Raw genomic sequence first — 14,709 nt, 5'->3', positions numbered from 1 at the left:
AATATGAATAGCTTTTACAAACACAGAGAGAGTAGAAAGTAAGAGGGTATATACTTGTTGGTATATCCAATTATGTTCCATTGTTGTTGCTGGCATCTAAGTGAGAATAGCATAAATATCTAAAAATTTATTAATTGTATTAAATGACTGTAAGTAAATAACTAAATTCTGAAAGAAAAAGCTAAGAGTTACAAATTCGGTTGCGGAAAGGTGATGATGAATACTGCTGAGAGAGAAGGGAATATAACCACAAGTTTTTTAAATGAAGCTCTTATCCTCTTTGGCAGCACCTCAGCTTCTGATCTTCATAGAACTAGATGGAAGAGAACTGAGAGTCAGGTGTTACAATGGATGCAGGATGCAGCAGCAATGACCTTGCTACTCCTGACTCACATTTCCCTTCGAATTTCTGAAACAGCCTGTCCCAGGCATTTGCATGTGCCTATCTCCTTATTCCCAGTAAGAACCTTATGGCCATCTCTCACTACACTGGATCAGATATTGCATTCCTAACAAATGTTTTGATCTGTTTTATCATACTGGTGCTGTACTGGCTGTGCCAAGGCCAGGCAGCTCCCCAGGCTCTGATACATGGCCTCCAGCACACCTGGGGCTGGCTGTTCATCATTCGCTCCATGAACTTGAATTGGACTCCATGATGTACTGGCTCTGATTTTCTGTTGGCTTCTTGAATAGAGCCTTGAATAGTACCTTTAAATTAAGGAAAGCCATTTTCTCTGTAAAAACTAATTGAAATATATAGTGTCAACTCTTCCTAAATTTTTGAAGATACTGAATATTCAAACATCTCGGTACAATGTTAAGATAAAACCCATGCTTCCCAAGTTTTCTTTAGAGATTTTAGGGACTGAATTATATGGTTTCCATGTAGAAGGAAGCATATTAAAATATGCTTTGGAATTTGAAATATGAATAATTGTCATATTTCACTGGAATCACAAATTAAAGATTAAGTTCTTCTAAAGAAAATATCACAAAGAAGAGTATTTCCTCCAAATGCAAAATTATGTTTCTAGTTTACATTGAGGCTTATATACAATATAATTTTCAGGAAACTCAGACTTGAATATCTGTGACTGCTGTCTGTGACATGGACCAGAAACCTTCTCAAAGACCAATGTAAAGATATTCAGAAGAGAAAAGCTTAAATATTATGCCCTTTGTTGTTAAAACATTGCAGAAGACATGAAATAATGCTTGTTTTCTGCAGATTTTTGAAAATTCTATCCTACTTCTAACACTGACTCCACCTAACACAATCTAGAAAATGAGCTACTTTCCCTGTCTCTACCAAAAAAGTAAATCAAAACACGCAAAACACACAGACTGCAAGTTTCAGGTCCTGTAGATAGAATAATGTCTGAGAGCAAAAGTGATATTCTTTTGAGATACTGCAAGGTAATCTGAAGTGTTAATGGATGCAAACATGATCTGAACTCTAGACTGAAATTCTCCAGATAAATTCAGTACCATCATCTTCCACAGCTTTCTGATATGTCTGTCCACAGAATATATAATTGTTTACTGTAGTTTCCTCTACTAATAATGTGGGTCAGGTTCAGCTATTAATATGTTTGCTTTCAGGTATCTGAAAGCCTGGATATCTCTAAATAAGACTCATAATGTAGGTCTACACTGCACTCAACAGCACCATCAGGCTTCTCTAATACCCCCCTGATTCCTCTGCCATGATCATTAATAAAAATATCAATTAAGATTTGCTGAATTGAAGAAGCAGTTCTTGAGAAACATCACTAATAACTTCATTTCAGTCTAATATTTTTTTCTTTCAGTACTCTTGAGTGTTGACCTTTTAGTCAAGCTCTTTCCTGTGTCATAATTCTTTCAGTGATTCTCATCTCTTCTATCCTAATTAACAAGTTTCCTAATGTGAGTTTTTTCTAAAATTTTACTGTTGTCCAGATAATGAGATTTGCCTTATTTCCTCTTCAGAAAAAAAATTGAAAACACAGTTATTCAAATAAAGATATTAAATCTAGGCTACTAATATGTCTTTTTATTTCCTTCTATTTCTTTTTCTTCCTCACTCCATTAGCACTCATTTGCATGGAAAATACTTCTGGACATCACATGCGTCATGGTTGCACAGATGCTCAGCCCTTCATTCAGGTCAGGGTTGCATTTGTCCCTGCACAGAATTGTGTATTACAGATGTCAGAATAACGAGCGTGAAACAGCTAAGATCACTCCACTGTCTTTTTAAAGTATAGAAGTTCCTGAGTCTGCAATTTTATGCACCAATTGTTTCAGACTTCTGAAATGGAGGTTACCTGGTCCCTTCCCTCACTCAAGAGCGCTGCAGTCTTCCAGCTTCTTTCTACCTCTTTTATGATAATTTCTATTTCCATAGAATCATTTAGGTTGGTAAAGACCCTTAAGATCACCAAGTCCTATTGTTAACCTAACTCTACCACTTGATTGCTCAGATGACAATGGATTTCAATGCTGATTAAAATCCAGTCCAAAAATCTCAGTTCAAAATCAGTATATTTCAATGAATAGCAGTCTTTTATTATTTATAAAAATCACAATATAAAATCAGTAATTGCTTACAGAAACATTATTTAGAAATTGAGAAGATAGTGGAATTAGCAAATACATATAAAAGGTCAAATTATACCTTCTCATTAGATACCTAAAGGGTTTTGTTTTATTTGTGCTAGGTGTGATAACAATTTTTTTTTCCTGTGATTTTCTTCAATAACAATGGAGAAGATACTGAATCTGAGGTATGTTCTCATTTCATTTTTAGTAATCCTCTAGCTCTGCTTTAAATTTAAGCCTACCTTTGCTATTGAGAGCCTTCTTCTCCTATCCTTTTGGCTAGACACAACTTTGATATTTGTTGTTTTACTGTCCAATTTCTAACTTTAGATGAGTTTTGCTTCCTGATCCTTAAACACAGAAAATCACCGAACATACTTTTCCCCCACTGTTGGTAGGCTCTCTGTTATATAATTCTGAAAGGATACTGAGGATAAGGAATTACACCCAATCACTTTTCTCTTTCCTTCTCCCTCTCTTGGAAATCAAAAAGTTCAATTACAAATCCATATTCATTTTTTCTTTCATTTAAACTGAATTATTTTATGAACAAGAAGTTAATCATTAGTCCACACAGTCACACAGTTAGACATGATTAATCCACACTCAGTTACACAATCTACACATTCTCAGTCACCAACCTCTGTGTTGTTTGAACATTACTTTTCAGACTCTAACTAAATATAATTATTTTTTTTATTATATATTTCAATGAACTCCTACTAATATGATCAAACCCATTTGTTCCTCAATGTGATATCTAGGAAATATATTTATTTTTCTTACTAGCAACCCATTCTAATAACATTCCAGCTGAGGAGAGAGGTAGTAATGAAGCCTAGAACTAGTTCAGTAGGTCTTCCGTTACTGTGTGTTCTCTAAGTGACTTTAAGTTAAAAATTCAGTTTTATTTTTGTGATTTATTTTTATCTTGATTTTTATCCTTCTTATATTTTATTTCTGAATAGCACATACCTTTTACTATCTGCGTACTGCTCCTCTATCTGTCCATTATCTTTTAAGTCCTGCCTTGCAACAGTCATTCACTCTCCTGGTCAACACTACCTTCTGCTGCCCAAGTTCCTGAAGCTGTTTTCCGTAGGTGTGGCATCATGATCATACTCCATTGCCTAGCTGGAAGATGCACAAGGCTTTAACTGTGTTTAAATATGTAACTATACTGTTTGCTAAAAGAGTATTCCAACCAGTTTAGTTTCCAAACATCTGGTATTCATCCTTTTATTCGTAGTTTCATCCACTGTCAAGTTTTAAGTCGCTCAATCATCCTATGCAAATACACATAGACATACAAACACAAACCAACAGACCTACCACCACAGAACCATGTCATTCAAAAACAGAAAAGAAAGTAGTTGTCCCCTCAGGCAGAAACAAAGGTGTATTAAGAAGAATCTTTGTAATGATGCTCTCACCAGGAAAAATATGAGATTCACCCCATATGGATATGGAAAATTGTCTGCATGAATGAATCAACCACCCACATATGACACAGAGACATTTTTTAGACCTATATCTCAAAGAATGTCTAGATCTGCTAAATATAACATTCTACCTGCTCAACAAATTGAAGCAGAGTATGATCATGGAGGACAGCAGTTTAAAGAAAATAAAGTGTTCACTCAAAAGACTAAAATGATTTTTGTACACTGGATCCTCTTTGATCCAAAGAGTAGGATATCCAACTCTAGTAGTTTAATTGTTGTTGTGAAACCTCTACTTTTAACTTAAATTTGATTTCACAATTTCAAATGAACGTCAGAATTTTCCCTCTGCAATTTGTTAATCAATTTCGTGTTTGTACTTTGTCTGTAACTCGTATTTCTGCAATGAGATTAAAAAATCATTACATTAGTGCTATGAAAAAAATCCAGTAGTTCCATAATCCAGCTGACAGCTTTTTTATTAAATATTTTAATATGTGGATGCCTTAAAATCATGTAGTTACTAATGATGAAACTACAAAGCTTGAAATGCAGGATCTACTGTGCATACATTCATCTTCTGATTCCAAGCATAAAACAATAACAGTAATAATATCTATTTCAACTTGCTATAAACATGTTTTTTGAAGCGTAGTAGGGTAGACAATATGAAGTAAGACTACATTAACAATTACCAAACATTGATCAAGTTGAAAATCTACGCACATTTTAAAAGTCATCATTCACAAATGACAACATTTTAAGGATCTTCTGTTACTCAGGTTAAGAGCATCCTAAAATTGTTGGAGTAGAGCAGGACAACCACCTCCCTCGCCTGGCTGGCAATGCTGTGTTTGATGCACCCAGGACACAGGTGGCCCTCTTGGCTGTCAGGGCACACTGCTGGTTCATGTTCAATTTGCCATGGACCAGAACCCCCAGGTCCCTCTCCACAGAACTGCTTTCCAGCATCTCATCCCCCAGTCTCTATGTAAAACCAGGGTTGCCGTGTCCCAGGTGCAAAATCCAGCACTTGCCTTTGTTGAACTTCATGCAGTTGGTGATTGCCCCGTTCTCCAAATTATTTAGATCCCTCTGCGGGGCCCCTCTGCCCTTGAGAGTGTCAACAGCTCCTCCTAGTTTCATGTCTTCAGTGAACACACTTAGTAGACCCTCGAGTCCTGTGTCTAAGTCATTTATGAAGACATTGAAGAGCACTGGCCCTAAGATGCCTCCCTGCTGGGGGTTGTAAGCCTGACATAACCTCATTTACTAGAACCCTTTTAGCCTGGCCCATCAGCCAATTGCTCACGCACTGCATTATGTGTTTACCCAGCTGTGTGCTGGACATCTTGTCCAGGAGGATACTGTGAGAGACAGAATAAAAGGTTTTACTGAAATCCAAAAAGATGACATTGACAGGCTTCCCTTGGTCAACAGGTGAGTAACTTTGTCATAGAAAGAAATGAAAGAAAGCAAGCCTGTCGGTTTCAGACAAGTCTGCTCCTCTAACAAAGATGACAGGGATGTGGAGCACCTCCCTGTCATAAACTAAAAGGACTACTGTTCTTGTATTGTAGACATCCTGGAACCTGAACAATTAGTTGAGTCTCGTTATATAAAGTGTCCTTTTGCTGAATTTTGCTTATCATACACTCATTATAATACTAAAAATCACACCCCTAGGATGGAAGGCCCAGGCCCAGGCTGAGACCCCTCCTCAGGGAGCATGCATAGTGGTAAAATGATTTTGTAACCACTATGCAAATGTGTAACCAGTTGGCTCTTTAGGACTGCTCTGAGGGTGCCAATGTAGTGATAAGGTTTTGTAGATAGTGTCTGTTACTTTTATTTCTGACATGCTGGCTTTATTTCAGCATTCAGATTTGCACAAATCTGTAGGAAACAATATTTTTTTGTAAAATTTGGCTGATTGCACACTGGGTGGAAGAACCCTGCTTTTGACATGACAATAACATTATTTGATCTCAACTCCCAATTTTTTGTAGACGTATAATTGAGCATCTTTCACCAGACTTTCTTACATAATATAAATTCTCATTCTTCTTCCTTAGAGACAATTATTGCATCCAGTAACACAGGAATACTATTCGGTATTGTAAAAAAATTAAAAATTAAAAAAAAAAAAAGAAGAGATTGTATTTCTGTTTAAGATGAAATAGAAAATCTCATTTGGCTTCTCAATTTGGTTTGTTTCTTAAGAGTGATTGACATTTTCTACTCGTTTGAAAAACATTTCTTCTTTGATGGTAGGTGGTTTGTCTGAAGCAAACAGGATTATCCTGCAGCTTTTCTTTCTGTGAGTACACCTCTCTATCCATAGGCAGATCTTCTTGAGATAACTCTTCTACAACTCTAAACCTTCATATTATAGTGAAATCTGGTTGACAATCAGTTATCGAATTATGAGTGGTCATATGTCAACAAAGGTGAAGAAAATAAACACACATGTTCTGATAATCCCAACTATTTAACTTCAACTGCCAGATTAGAGTGCACATATGTGAAGTCAAATTGCAGCTGCATCCTAAAGCTTTGCTGGTTCCCAGCAAAATACATGAAGAAAGCAAGTTGAAAGCTGGGTGAGAAAGGAAGATCAAAAAGCTACATAATACTGTCTCTGTTACACAATGAAATGAACACAGTTATCTGACTTGACATCCAAGACAAAGAGATTTACTGATAATACAAGACACATTTCTTTCCACTAATACAATAACTGTGCTCAAATATTCCGTTTTGGAACAGAGTTTCACCTCTCCACTGGATGTATGAGCATATGTAGTCTCAGCAAACTCTGTACCGTATTCTGCATCATGCTCCATGCTTTTATGCAGAATAGCCAAAGATATTCTGCTGCTAATGAAGAGATGTATGTACAGGATGATTCATGCTTATAGCCTGCAGTCAAGAAAATAACATTAAGAGTAAAGAGGGTCATTTAAACCTTAAGATTGCTAAAGTAAAATTACTTTAAAGTGCTGAGTTAAGAACTATGGTTATAAAGATGTAACTTAAGACATATTTTTCCTAAAGTAATTGCATGCTTATTTCTGCCATCTTTCCAAACCCATTTCTGTTTTCTTCGTAAGACTCTTTAAAATATTCTGGCAATTCAGTAAAAGCTAAATCTTGTATCAAGTAAAGCCCGAGCACTTTTCCCTTGATCCAAGCTTCAGGCAGAAATAATTTCAGCATAACTTCCCCCCCCCCCCCCCCCCGCAGGATAAATAAAATAAAACCTCAGGAACATTCAGCATCTTAATGGAAAAGCAGTTTTGCTTTTATCAGGGAAACTGAAATGTATCAATTTATCTACAGCTCTAAATTAAGTTTTCACAGGATGCGTCTGGTTCCAGGCAATGATAAGGCTCTCATAGACCAAATTCCTCAGCAACCAGGGCTGACCTATCTTGGGAAACTGGATGGGGTGGCCTTTGATGTGATTCACTATGACTGCTCCTACTTCATTCTTGGAAGGGAATTTTTTTTGGTGAAGCAGATGGGTATTTGAAATGTCAATTATATAAACATGCCTCCATGATATGCTTTCTTTATGCTTAAAAAACTCCCAAACAAACAAACAAACAAATAACAAAACCAACAACAAACTGCACATGACAAATCCAAACAAAAATACTAACCATCAAAGACACATATAAGCACATTCCAGGTCTAAAAACTTCAATTTCTTCTGTCTCAACCCTTGCAGGGATGCCCTACTGCATGACATGAACATTAAATGTAGAGTCTGGGAAGAAAACTGAGAAACTGTTTTCCTACAAGCTCAGAGTACAAAATAAAATTGGGATGCTCTAAGTTAAGTAGACACAAAGGTCAATAGTGATGTTGTCTTCCACAGCAGAGGTCTCAGAGCCCCACCAACTAGGTAAATCAGACTGCAGCTCCCAGGTTGCTCTTGAGAGTATTCTCCTGAACTTCATCTTCAAAAAGGTGGGAAGTAACCAGCGCAATAAGTAACCTGCAGTGTTACGTTTTCACGGATTTTCACTTTTCTCTCTCTACACGTTATTTTGTCTGAGTGAAATTTGTCTCTTGATTATTTTTTTTTGCTTGTGTTTTAATGCTTTCTCAAAATTTGTTTCTCTTTGTTGTTGCTTCCTTGCCTCCCCCCCGCCCCCCGTAAATCATGTCCGTCTTTGGTACTCCATTTCTCACTTATTCACATATTTATTTATTGGTAAATACACTATTTTAAAGGAAAAAGAACAAGACGGAGCATTTCCACTCTCGGGGAACATGAGAAGTGCGGGAAACTTGATTCCATGACATCCTGGTCTGCACAGTTTGTCCTGTAGAAGAACTCTTCGTTTTCCTGTTGTTTGGGAAGAACAGTGCTGACATGCTCAAAAATCAGTGAAATTAATTGAGATCCAGAGTTTAGAGAAACATGGTTTCAGAAATGGGGCTGTAGGGCACTAGTCGAGGCAGTAGTGGGACACTTTTCTGTAACATACTCTACTGTTATGTTGGAAATATTTTTGGGCAATAAAGATGAAGAAATAAATTCTAATATCTTCTCATACTCCCTTGCCAGCACCACTGTCTTGTCATGCATGAATTTCTTCCTAAGTAGCACTGCTTCTTCAGTTCCAGTAGCTGGCACAAGCTGCTGTTCTGACTTATTGCTGTATTAAAAGATTACAAATATCCCTTGCAGAATATATTCTTTCAGGATATTTGCCCTGAAAATATCTTGTAAAAAATACTCTAAAGACAAAATAAATCAAATTACTCTCAGACAACAAAACATTCCTTAAATGAATAGAAAACCTATTTAAAGTAAATTAATACTTTCACTGAAATGTCTATGGATATATTTCACCCCCAAGACCTGTAAGATTGGAGATAATTGGAGCATTGAGGTGCAACAGGATACATTTGGTGGGCTGAGGACAATTACTGTGTTACATGAAGGAAGAGAAATAGGAGCCATCCTCTGCACAAGATGTCTGTGCTGCCCCTCTCGCTCATATGTGGGTGGTGACGGCCCGGCTACTGTCATTCTCCATTATTTTCCCATATGAAGGGCCTACTGTGATCTCTGCTGCTACTAATGATTCACAGACTTCGTCTTTTTTACTTCTTCATGGCAGAAATAGTCTCCAGGTTTCCTTGTCATCTGGAGGAAGATTTCAGAAATAAGGTTAAATAGAAAGCCGGTGACTCATGGAAGCCCTCTAAACCACCAGAGCAGGAGCTGTCTGTGGGTGTCACTGCAGGTAGACAAGTAGACAGCAAGGAGAGGCAGAGGGAAAAGGAGTGACATAAAATGCCATTTCTGTATGTGCCAGGCTGTGGGGTCCTTGCCCTCCTCCAGGAGAAGTGGAGACAGACCACCAGCAACAGAGCCCAAAGAGGGAGGGGAGACAGGTGAACTGGGACGCAGTGAGAGCTGCAGGGGAAACAGATCTGAGGGATGGTTTTGTAGATAGACGTGATTGAGAGTTGATTCAGGGCTTCCCTCAGAAGCTGAGTTGCTATCTTGCCTTAAATGTAATTTTTCATGATCGTGCCCTGAGAGAAAGAGGAAAAAATATGTTTTATGTGAGTCAAACCAATGGAAATGATTGGCAAGCTGAAATTCAGCATGCCTGTGATAGAAGAGGCTAAAGACAACAAGGGGGTCTGAGAGCACTACTTCAGACATGGTAGGTGGGATGGAGACTCCTGATACTTGGACTTCAAAAAAGCTGTGCACTAATTTTTAAACAGGTGGAAACAGAAGTGATTAGTACTTAAGAAATGACTAGGCATTAGATTGAGCTTTTATAAAATAATGACTGGAAGGCAAACTTTTTGGCAGTGCCAAAGCATAAAATATTGGCCATTTGAAAAATCCTATCTCTCTCCCAATGTCTTTTGTCTTCAATCAAGAGTGCATCAGAATTCAGCCACAATCCTGCAGCCACTTCTAGAGATACATTTAGTGCCTGGATTAAAGATAAAAGTATAATTGTTATAAATACTGTCCTGCAGATTATGCCAGACAGGTTTAGGAAAAGACTACTTTGTTGCCCCCTTTTTCTATGCAAAGGAACTAAGGATTCATTTCATTAATAATGCAGTCTGTTTCTTAAGGAAACATATACCTATCTCTGCAAAAGAGTAGAACTCCTTGGATTAAACCGAGTTGTTAAGGAAGTTTCTTTTCTCTAGGTTTCCCATAGCAGAGACTCAGGCATGGATTCAATAAATTCTTCTAAAACAATTTATTTACAAAGTACAGCATAGAACAACTCAAGCTGGGTGCCTCCTGAAGACAGACCCTCAGCAAAAAAAAAATAGAATTGGACAATTATACCCCCCACAATCAAAGCCTCCCACCCACCATGCCTCACTTTGGGTCAATCGCAAAATTGGAGTCTGGGGTCTCTTCCTCATTCTTTGTTTGATCTCTTCATTTTCATCAGGTAGGCCATCAATCAAAGTCCTGACCTTAAGCTGCTATTTTACAGCTGCAGTTGGGAAAAAATTAGCTGTTGGCAAACCAAAAAATTATTGTGTTTTGTCTTCCTTTAGATGACGTTCTATTCCTTATCTCTAGGGTCGCAGCTCCCCTTATCTAGTAGCTTGAGCTATGCTGAGGCTTTTTTTACCTAATGAAGTGGAAAGTTCAAAAGTTCATGGCTTGTGCAAGTTACACTAAGTAAACTTACACTAAGCAAATTCTATATGAGCAGTTTCTAGACCAGTTCTATACGAAACAGTATGCCAAATAATTAAATAAACTAACGTAGTCTATTCCCTATCACAAGTATATTGTAAATGAATAGGACTATGACGCTCAGTAATATGTATTGCAATTTGTTTACCATGACCACTTCATATAAAAAAATTGATACATCTAAATGTTTGTGCTACAATACCCCCTCAGATGTTACCTAATTAATGTTTAGCAACTAGTAATATGGGAAAACAAAGGGCCATGTCAAGCAATAACTTACGTATAGATTTAATCATACTTTCTAATGAATTATGCTATTAAACATTATGAATTGCTCAATTGAAACTGTAGCTCTGTGAGGTAGGAACATATCCTTCCTTCTCCCTCCTCCATCCTAACCAAGTGTCTATTTTCAAGTATGGAATTGAGAGATTAAGAGTTCAAATAACTTCCCATGCCGATTTCTTAATGTGAATGAAGCAAGATGTTTCAGCTGTGTTCAAAACCCCAACCATTTTTCATTTGCAGCAAGTTTCTGGAGAACAGTCAGTGCTAGTGGAGACAGGCTGATGTATTCCCACAAGTAATAACTGCCAGGACCTACACAAGGCTTGCTGTACTCTTGCAATGTCTTAATTTACTAATAGTGCAACTGAACATGAACAGTGCATTCGAGCTACTAGAGGAGAGCTCTCTCATAAGCCACTTTATAAGTAGTTGTTGGTATATCTATATTACTCACTACTAAGAACTAGAGTATTCTAACCTGAATAATGACTAGCTAATATGCTGTGATGTCTCCTTTTTGGCTGCATTCTTCTCAGCAGCTTTGTTCTATATCTGTCTTACTTTCCTTCAGCATCTCTTAAACCAAACTAATCTTAGCTGAACTCCAATTCTGACTTTACATGAATACGATGAGGTACAGAAGGGCTACGCTACATGAAAACAGACATTACAAGTCTGGGAATTTGCTATTGTAAGAGTTACTGGGATGAGGCGATTGCATTCTGGCAGTAGAAGCTCTCCAGTAGAGCTCTATTTTTAAGGAGGTTATCCTGCACTATCTGTGTCATTGTCTTTCCAGTGGATTACAGCAATTACCAATGACAAAACACTTTCCTTTGGATTTGTGGAATTTTTCTGAACTGGCTAAATTGCTTGAGTTCTGTTCTATGACAGCATAATAGGAAAAAAAAAAAAAAATTTACTACTGGTTTTGGTTTAGAAGAGTGAAAAAAAAAAATACTATGATGTCTTACCTGAGTGCAACTGAAGCCCTGGTAAAACAGAGGTTCAGATTTATTCTTTATTTTATATTTCATACATAGGCTTTGCTTTGATTCAGACTAATAACTCAAACTTTTATTGTTCTTCTAACAGAGAAATAAAAAATGAGCAGCGGGAAAGGAAAATAATGTGATTGCATCAAAAAGCAGGTTTATTTGGTAAATTGCATGCACCACAGAGAACTGAGATGATTAGTGAAGCTTTTATGCATTTCCCTGTAAATAATGTCCATTAGCTATCAAATTTAAAAAAGGTAAACAAAATATATATTCTGAGTATTATTTTATTTCCCCTCTTCATGTCACACAAATGGAACAATTGATCTGACAAAAGCCTAAAGGATCTGGGAATACCTAATTTACTGAATATAGTCTGACTTATTCTGTTAGTTCTCATTTGCCCTTGTATGTTTGATACTGAAATAACAAATTACCAAAAGTCTTATGCAACTGATATTTCTTCCAAATTTCAGAAGTCATGTATCTCATTATGTTACTCTTACTGGTTATGTGTTTTATCATAGCAGGAAAAAAAAGAAAACAACCAACCAAACCAAACCAAACCAAACCAAACCAAACCAAACCAAACCAAACCAAGCCAAACAAAACCAAGCCAAACCAAACCAAACCAAACCAAACCAAACCAAACCAAACCAAACCTAATTATATTAATAGTTTTGAGCTTTTAGTGATTTGGGTAAGCTATAAAGCTGTCATTGTTAAAAATATTTTAATAAATTAAGTATCTATTCCAATTTCTTTACAGAGGTAAATTTTAGATGTCAGAATTGCAGAAGTGACTGATACAGAAAAGATGATAAATTTACTGATGACATAAGTGCCATAGTTCATTTACATTTGCAAAATATATTGTCTTGCAAAAATTATGATTGCATGGGTAGCTTATAATACAAATTGTTAAACATTTGCTATTTTTATTATTTTTAATAGAGGTTAGACTTTGTGTTATCGAATGTATCTCATTCTGTACATTTCTCTAACATTGTTTTCCTTGTTTTGAAAAAATGACCGAGCTATAGATAGCCTTTGGATATATTTTCCTTCATTATTCTCTGTTTTCTTCTCTTCCCAAGATGGATTTTTGCTTGGTATTCTAAAGATAAAAGCTTAAATAATCAGTTTGCTGAGAATCTATAGACATCCTATCCAATGGCAACAATCTATAAAATAATTGCAGCATCAGTTCACCATTGGAGTGTATTGAACCTACACAAAATAATGAATTTCCTTTAGTGCTTTAGAGGAAAAAAATTACAAGATGCAACACTGAATTAATGCTATAGTCTTAATCATCTCACATTCATCATAAGATAATCTTGTCTCAATTACAGATCCAGCTGGAAATGGCTTTAAACCTAGATTACTCTTCTGGTCTTTCTTGGCCAAATGTTGGAATGGAAATGTCTTGACAGCATTATTAATAGAAGCATTATTAACATTAAAATGCAGACTATGTAACATTCCACATGCCATGTACAATGCTTAAGTCTTTTTTACTTAAGCCTAAGTTTTGAAACAACTACAAAATGCTTTTATTACATTCTCGGAAAGACTAAGTATTAAATTTCATACTTTATACGTGAGTATTTTAGTGGTGTAAGGATAATCTAGCTAAAAAGCAATGATGCCATGGAGATGTTTAGAAATCAGAGCATCATCCAAACTTGAAACATTTGAAGTTCTAAATATTGGTGTTTTGCAAGGCAGCTTTCATGAAACATACAGTCTTCCTGAGGTACTTTTTCACTAAATTCTCTGTTTCCACATTTGAGTAATGTCATAAGAAAGTTCCCAGCATATCTTGCAGCTCTTTTTGTTAATGAAGGTCATGAATCAACTTCAGTGTCAGTGCTCACTTCTCCCTTAGACTTTCTCTAAAAACAACCTACCTATACTACTTCTTCCTGAAACAAAAAGTGTAATAATAGGTTTCCAAGAAGTTAATTATTGCAGTTTCATCCAGTCTGACTTAAAGAAGTATTGAACTTGTTAATTCAAGCAAAATTCTGCTACTCAAATCCGAGGTATTTCTTCCATTATGTTTAATACCTTCACAGTAGCTGCACATGATTTATTTTATAATCTTTCAACAATTTGTTTCTAGACTTTGAGACCTTGCAGCACACCCTTGGTGGTGATGTCTTTCTTATTGTCTTTTTACTTGCTGCTATTCTGAGCATTAAGACTTGATACCTGTTTTTTGTCTTAATTTCTCTTTCACATTTTTTAAACAGGTTACAAAGCCTGCCCAACTAAAATTTCCAATTGGCTTAAGATTTTGACTTTTTCAGCACTCAGAAGTCAAAGTTACTTCAAAGTCACAAAGCATGACAATTCAGGCTTTAGTTCTACAAGCATATTTCTCCTGCATATTCCCTATAGGACACCTGTCATTCACTGGGCAGACTGCATGGCACTCATATTTTGAGCAATAATGTAACTCCTTCATCCACATTTCAATTTTTCTTTTGCATGCCTGAATTTCCATTAGGTATGAAATTCCATTAAAATATGTTCTTGTTCAGCATTACATGTAATGAAAAATCTTAAGTAATTCACAAACTATTATTTGTCTGTGTAGAATGTTTGTTATGTTGGGTAAATCCCATCCTTATTAAAAGCACTGTGTACATGGGGCCAGCTCTCTGCTGTTAGTGGGTGT

The sequence above is a fragment of the Patagioenas fasciata genome, chromosome 1 (assembly GCF_037038585.1).
Source record: "Patagioenas fasciata isolate bPatFas1 chromosome 1, bPatFas1.hap1, whole genome shotgun sequence".
Classification (NCBI taxonomy): Eukaryota; Metazoa; Chordata; class Aves; order Columbiformes; family Columbidae; genus Patagioenas; species Patagioenas fasciata.
Note: the sequence above shows the minus strand (reverse complement) of the source record.